The sequence below is a fragment of the Scylla paramamosain genome, chromosome 11, assembly GCF_035594125.1.
Source record: "Scylla paramamosain isolate STU-SP2022 chromosome 11, ASM3559412v1, whole genome shotgun sequence".
Taxonomy (NCBI): domain Eukaryota; kingdom Metazoa; phylum Arthropoda; class Malacostraca; order Decapoda; family Portunidae; genus Scylla; species Scylla paramamosain.
The window spans coordinates 21,681,023-21,688,726 of record NC_087161.1 but is presented as its reverse complement, the minus strand read 5'-3'; the positions used below and the strand labels follow the sequence as shown (position 1 = coordinate 21,688,726).

General features: G+C 40.7%; 1 protein-coding gene across 1 annotated transcript in view; it reads left to right on the top strand.

The window, feature by feature from the left end:
• The first annotated feature begins 397 nt into the window (after positions 1-397).
• LOC135105078 (uncharacterized) overlaps positions 398-7,704 on the top strand; it is a 52,162-nt gene continuing 44,855 nt past the window's right edge. The window contains exon 1 of the mRNA XM_064013024.1: positions 398-565. The gene's annotated coding sequence lies outside the window, so the exon portion shown is untranslated. The remainder of the gene's footprint in view (positions 566-7,704) is intronic.

The window sequence follows — 7,704 nt, the reverse complement described above, 5'->3', positions numbered from 1 at the left end:
ACGAGCCTGTCTCTCAGCCCTGCCTCCCGCTGCCGCCCCGTGCACTCCCGACATTCCCGGGGAATACACGCGACACACACCCTGATGGCACCGCAGTGAATGACACGCCATACAAAATGTGTCAAAATGAATAGTGGCGATTAGTACATTCATTTCGTCACTACTACTTATTAATCCATTTTTTTTTTCTCAATCTTTTTTTCATCTCGCAGTCCAAAGAAAACCTCGTAGTGACAGTTAGCATTTTTTGACGTAGTATTATGAGCTGTAGTCAATGAATACGAACGCAAACTAGAGAAAATAAAAGACTCATGGAGGCGACTCACAGGACTCAGCAAGGCCTCATCAGACTGACAGCCGAGCGAGGAGGGAGTGTGAGGCGGTGAGTGCGTGAGACACGGGACTGGGGAAGGGTCATCAGGAGGGGCGAGGAGTGGGGTCCTGTGAGGGAGGAGGGGAGCTGAGACCCCCTACCTCCCCTATTCATCGAGGGAGAGAAAAGATCCTGCGAGGGTTATCTGATTTCCCTCCCACGTGTTTCCCAGAATCCCTCCCCGGCAGCCAGGTAAGCTGAGTGTTTCTTTTTTTTTTTTTCAGTGCGTGCAAACAAAGGTAATTGGCGCTGTTTGCTTTCTTCTTATGAGGTTAGGTTGCTTTTATTTAGCGCGAAACTCTGCGACATGAATGACAGATACACACACACACACACACACACACACACACACACACACACACACACACACACACACACAGATGTATACCTAATCCTATTCTCTGTCCCTTTAGTGCACTCTGATTGCAACACTTTCGCTTGTTTTTTTTCTGTGTGGTTTGAGGCTGAAGAAAGTTTTCTCTTTTACACATTAATTTTTTTTTAATTTACCTCTAAAATTTTGAGACACGTTCGATACATATCTGGTTCTGCTTTCCGGTTCTCCACCGAACCAACTACAGTTAAATACACAGAGCCTTTGGGCAAATTAGGAGGGTTCTTCATTATATCCCCCTCCTCCTCCTCCTACTAATACTTCTCCTCCTCCTCCTCCTGCTGTTGCTGAAATAGAACAAAACACAATGCAGTACGAAGCAGGTAGAAAATAAGCCTCAACAACTGCATACTTCCGCCTTACCTAATGGCATCTCATCAATAAAAAGCAAGGACATAATAATCTACACATCCGTAACCTTGTGCTGTGCTTCGCGCCACCCTGTGATTATGACAGAGCACGGAAGCGAGGACGAACGTTGTGCAGAATTGCTGTATGTATGTGTACGTATATACTAATGATACGAATTCTCTCTCTCTCTCTCTCTCTCTCTCTCTCTCTCTCTCTCTCTCTCTCTCTCTCTCTCTCTCTCTCTCTCTCTCCTTCTCACGTCCCTTCGCTTTCCACGCACACACGGAGCTCGACACACGCCCCTTTCCCCCGTCAGAACACTCCACTCCCAGGGAATAAAAGTCGTTTCTTCGTGTCTCCTAAAATCACGGTTATTTTTTGGAGTGGTTCCCGTGACTTACGCATGGCACGCACGGCCACACTCGCAAGGGCACGCACGCACAGAGGGCCACGCACGAACGGCCACGTACAGACAGGAACCAGAGTTGAATTCCTGATGGAACGACTAAAGGGAAACTAGCTACTCGATTGTCAAATAATTCTCACCATACCATTAATGTTCTTATTATTCTCACTATTGTTATTGTTGTACGTTTTCTATATCACAAAATGCAGAACCAGGATTTTCTCTGGGTCCTCATGAATAACTGACTCCCGTTGTGGTGAGTCTGTTCACACAATACTCACTGTCACTGCACAAGCGGGTGTTGGAGAGTCAGGCATCTTAGTGTCTGTTTACTGAGCGGAGGATTATACTAAACGTAACTTTAGTGAAGTTTGCCCTGTTATGACGCCTCTGGGATGGCAGGGAAAATATATAACTGTCTTGTATGTCCTGAAAATGTTGTGTATTTATACGATTCACTTCCTCTGCCTTCTTTGTAATGCAGTGCCCCTGTGGCTTGTTGTGTGTGAAGGGAGCGACCTCGCCAGGATGAATGAAAGGTTTGTTGTGTGCGACAGCGACCGTGCCATGTTGGATGTGTGTTGAGTGATGAAGGCTACAAGGACCGCCACGTGTAGGCCTGATGGCTTCTTGCAGCTTCCCTTTTTCCTTATGTTCTTGTGTTCTTAAGGCTACGTGGATGGTTGTCGTAGCTTGCTGTTTGTTTGGGATTGATTAAATGAAGGTAGTCTTATCTAATGAGTTATTCTATCTTAAGGTTTCGATTAATTTGTGAAATCGGTGTGAATTCATAAAACTATTGTAAAGGTGGTTATGATGATGATGATGATGATGATGATGATGATGATGATGGTGACGATGACGATGATGTTGTTGTTGTTGTTGTTGTTGTTGTTGTTGTTGTTGTTGTTGTTGTTTATGGATTTGAAGGCGGAAGAGGCTGTGGTGGTGGTATTAGTAGTAGTAGTAGTAGTAGTAGTAGTAGTAGTAGTAGTAGTAGTAGTAGTAGCAGTAATAGTAGTAGTGGTGTTGGTGCTATTGGTAATAGTGGTGGTGGTGACGGTGGTGGTGGTGGTGGTGATGGTGGTGCTATTGGTAATAGTGGTGGTGGCGGTGGTGCTGTGTGTGTGTGTGTGTGTGTGTGTGTGTGTGTGTGTGTGTGTGTGTGTGTGTGTACCAAGTAAGTTGACAAAGCCACTGGCACTACTCTGCAGTACTACAGGACAAAACTGAGTAACTGTCACTCAAATTAACGATTACACAGAACAAAGCTTAGTATTCTCAGCGCTTTAAGTTCTTAATGGTCGCGACCTCACTATATCATCAACACTCGCTACTTACTGTCTACGTTTGAATATTTTTATAGCTAGGCAATATGAAATGTTAGTGACAATAACTCTCTCTCTCTCTCTCTCTCTCTCTCTCTCTCTCTCTCTCTCTCTCTCTCTCTCTCTCTCTCTCTCTCTCTCTCTCTCTCTCAAAACAATCGTCGTGGAAACTAAGGGTGTGAATATTGATGTTACGACAATTATCACAGAGGGTCCCAGGTAGGCAGACATACGACCTCTACCTGATTCATATTACTTTGACGCTCGCCACAGGAGTGCTGCTCGCTGTTGCCTCACTGTGCTGATCGCGGCAGGGACAGGATGGGTAGGAGCAAAGGATGGGACGCGTGAGTGAAGGGAGCAGGAACTTGGTAAAGGGGAAGGAGGGAAAGGAAGAACCAAGAGGTGGAAATCAACGAGGAAGTGATGTATTAGTGGTGACTGCGGGTTATGATGAGAGGGTGATAACACACACACACACACACACACACACACACACACACACACACACACACACACATACTCCCTTTGTTGATATGATTAAGACAACATAAAAAACATGCGTGAAAAATGAACGTCAAAAATTAAAGAGAGATTAAAGTTTCTAGAGGTTATTATTATTATTATTATTATTATTATTATTATTATTATTATTATTATGAATATTATTAGTGTTACTGTTATCACCATCAAATTTATTTTCAGTAGTAGTATTAGCGGTGGTAGCAGTAATGAGTGAAGAAGGAGAGGCGGAGGAGGAGGAGGAAGAAGAGGAAGAGGAGGAGGAGAAGGAGGAGGAGGAAGAGGAGGAAGAGGAGGAAGAGGAGGAGGAGGAAGAGGGAGAGAGGAGGAGGAGGAGGAGGAGGAGGAGGAGGTGGCAACAGTAGTAGTAACAACAGTGGTGATGGTGGTGGTAGTGATGGTGGTGATGGCAATACTTTACTGACAAAAGGAGAAACATTAAATAACATTGGCAATATTTGATGGCAACTAATAAAACAATAAATCAGACTTGTCGAGAGCGATGACAAATATTGCCTCGTCTTCTTTTTCAATATTTTCTTTATACTTTTCAGTTTGGGTTGATGAGAAAACACCACCTCCATCACCCTTGATTACAATTCCATCAAATGTGTGTGTGTTTGTTTTGTATTTTTTTCCCTCGTCCCTTTCTTTCTTATCTCTTTTGAAGTTCATTCTTGTCTTCTCATTTTAAGTTTGAATGAATACACAAAAAAAAAATAATATCTCTTTCGAGCACCCTCACGCTCTTTGTTTCTTCTTTGTATTCTCAATCTCTCTCTCTCTCTCTCTCTCTCTCTCTCTCTCTCTCTCTCTCTCTCTCTCTCTCTCTCTCTCTCTCTCTCTCTCTCTCTCTCTCTCTCTTCATTTCCCTCTTGTCTGTCTTTCCGCCTTTCCTTATCTCTACTCATTTACCTACATATAGATTAAGTCTTGCCTCTTGTCTTTTTTTTTTTCTATTCCACATTATTTTGGTCTATATCATGTTACTTAAATGGCTGTTATACTACTATTTATAGACTACCTTTCAATTTATTTCCCTTACCCTGTTTGCTCCGATCTTTACTTTCTCCTCGCAGTACACTTTCTCTAACTGCTTCTATTCGAAAAAAGGTAAATCAGATTTCAACTTCAGGAAAAAAATAGGTTTCATTCTTTCAACTTTTTGTCGCCGGAATTACTCAATTAAAATACCTGGCAAGGCAGAGAGTTATGATTGAAGTGAGAGTGAGAGCTTTTTACATATAAGAAATTGCTAACATTTCTTCTTTATTAGTGTTGAGAGGTGATAAAAAAAAGGTACCTTTGTTGTTGTAGTAGTTGCTGTTGTTGCTGTTGCTCTTGTTGTTGTTGTTTGTTGTTGTAGTTGTTGTTGTTGTTGTTGTTGTTGTTGTTGTTGTTGTTGTTGTTGTTGTTGTTGTTATAGTTATTACATTATTATTATTACTATTATTATCATTATTATTATTATTATTATTATTATTATTATTATTATTATTATTGTTGTTGTTGTTGTTGTTGTTGTTGTTGTTGTTGTTGTTGTTGTTGTTGTTGTTGTTGTTGTTGTTGTTGTTGTTGTTGTTGTTGTTGTTGTTGTTGTTGTTGTTGTTGTTGTTGTTGTTGTTGTTGTTGTTGTTGTTTGTTGTTGTTTGTTGTTGTTATCATTATTATTATTATTATTATTATTATCATTATTATTATTATTATTATCATTATTATTATTATTATTAATTATTATTGTTATTATTATTATTATCATAAAAAAGAATTGTAGTAGCAGCAGTAATAGTATTAATAGTAGTAGTAGTAGTAGTAGTAGTAGTAGTAGTAGTAGTAGTAGTAGTAGTAGTAGTAGTAGTAGTAATAGTAGTAATAATAATAATATTAATAATATTAATAATAATAATAATAATAATAATAATAATAATAATAATAATAATAACAATAATAATGATAATAATAATATATCATTATTATTCTTATCATTATTATTATTATCATTATTCTTATTTTATGATTATCACCAATATCATTATCTTGCTGTTGTTACTACCGTGCGCTGTACGCAACGGGACACAACTTCGATTATTACTTTGTTTCATTTTTTTTTTTTTTTTCTTTCAAGAGCTTTCGTGGCTTCCCCCCTTCTTTCTTTCTTTCTTTTTTTTTTTTTTTTAACATCTGCTTTGGTCCGTATTTTTCTTCTTCTACTCTTGATATTCCATGGTAACAAGTCAGCTACTTGTACTTCGGTGTCTTCATGCAGTTTGAATATAAATGTATATTTGTTACGTGTTTCTCGAGTCTCCCCACGCATGTGATCTCCGTTCCTCTCACGCGCGTCACCGAATGAGTGATCTCTTGATGCTTTTGTGGCTCCTCGCATTGATCGACAGAGGACACATCAAAGCCAACCTCTGGAACCCATTTGCCGCTACTTGTTAATTTTCTTCCTGGCGTCGCCGATACCTTCTAGTCTGTCACACAAGGAAATGTTTTTGTCTCTACATGCTGAGGAACTAATGCGTGTATCTGCAGGTCCGTATTTTGAAATGGAGAGGCAGAGATGATTAGTCAGGTTGTCATGGGTTTTCCTTGTATTGATGATGAAGAATCCTCTTTAAAATATCACAAGGGCCATGAAATACATACTTGAAAACTCCAATAACTTCAACTACAGCCAATTAAAAGGAGTCGACATAAGACGCTAAAGTGTTTGAGAATAAAGTCCTGCGTCGTTTTCTTCTTCCTCACCTTGCTTTTTCATTCGACAAAGATTTCGAAGTGACACGGATCCAGACAATGTAACTGGGAAATCCGTAAGATAATTTTCACTCCTTCGCCTTAAGGAAATCTTGGTGGAAGCAAATGAAGCGTGCATGGATAAAGGTTGTAATTGTAAAGGATATTGCTTTTTTTTTTTTTTTCTTAGTCTCGTTTTATGTATGACTTGACAAAAACCACACGCGATATAATGCTCCTTGATGTACTGTAATCAATAATTCTCTTGATTCAATTACGAGGCGAGCATCACAAGTTAGTGAAAATCTCTTAAAGTACACACACACACACACACACACACACACACACACACACACACACACACACACACATCATCCGTACACTCTCTCTCTCTCTCTCTCTCTCTCTCTCTCTCTCTCTCTCTCTCTCCTCTCTCTCTCTCTCTCTCTCTCTCTCTCTCTCTCTCTCTCTCTCTCTCTCTCTCTCTCCTCCTTCAGACAAATTAAATACTTCCCAAAAACATTTCAGAAAACTTACTTACGTGAAGAAACAAGAGCTAATATTTATTCCTCTATTAACTACTCCTCTCCTTTTTTTCCTTTTATTTTACGCATCTTTTCACTTTGCCCTCCTTTTCTAATCACTAGAGAAACGCCAAGTAACTAATAAAAAGTCATCTAGCTTTTTATTTTAGCCTCATCCTCCAATCACAAGAGAAAAAACCGTAATAAATAATAATAAAAAAAACTAATACATCACAGCCACCACCACCACCACCACCACCACCACCACGTCCTGCTTCACAAGACAACGAGAAACGAACCCCAGAGCCCCTTAGACTCCTCGTTTACTTCCTTCCTTCCTTCCCCACCACAACACTTTTTTTCACCTTCCTCCTCTAGTATTTCTTGCTGTGGGCGGGCTGAGGTGAAGCGAGGCGAAGTGAGGCGAGGCGAGGGGGACGGGAGGGGAAGGAGAGGGGAGGAGAAGGGGAGGTTAGGGAGTTGGGGGGGCCGCAGGTGCGCTCCACGGCAAGCTTATTCAAAACACTGCTCATACTGAAACCCACGCGGCTGAATGTGTTCATTGTGGATCAGTAAATTACCTCATTCCTGGTCCTGCAGGGCTCATTACACACTGATTCCCCCGGAGAGTTTATCCTTAATGACTCTCGCTGCTTAAGATTCTCCTAGGCGACTTTTTTTTGTTGCGGGTTTTTTTTTTTTTTTTGTGAGGGTGAGGGTGGAGATATGAGATTTTACTGCTCTCTCTCTCTCTCTCTCTCTCTCTCTCTCTCTCTCTCTCTCTCTCTCTCTCTCTCTCTATGTATCTATCTATCTCTCTCTCTCTCTCTCTTCCTTGCTTAGGAGAGAAGTAGACAGACTAGTAAAAGGAAAGACAGACATAAAGATTGGTAGGCATATCAAAACACAGAGACAGGAGACGCACAGATACACAGAGGTAAAGAGGAAGGAGAGAGAGAAAAGAGGACAGATGTCTCTAAAGTTTATAAATGGGTGGCGGCTCAGTGGTGGTGCTGCTGCTGCCACATCCCAGTCCCTCTTCTTCCTGCATAACTGGTGTGGAA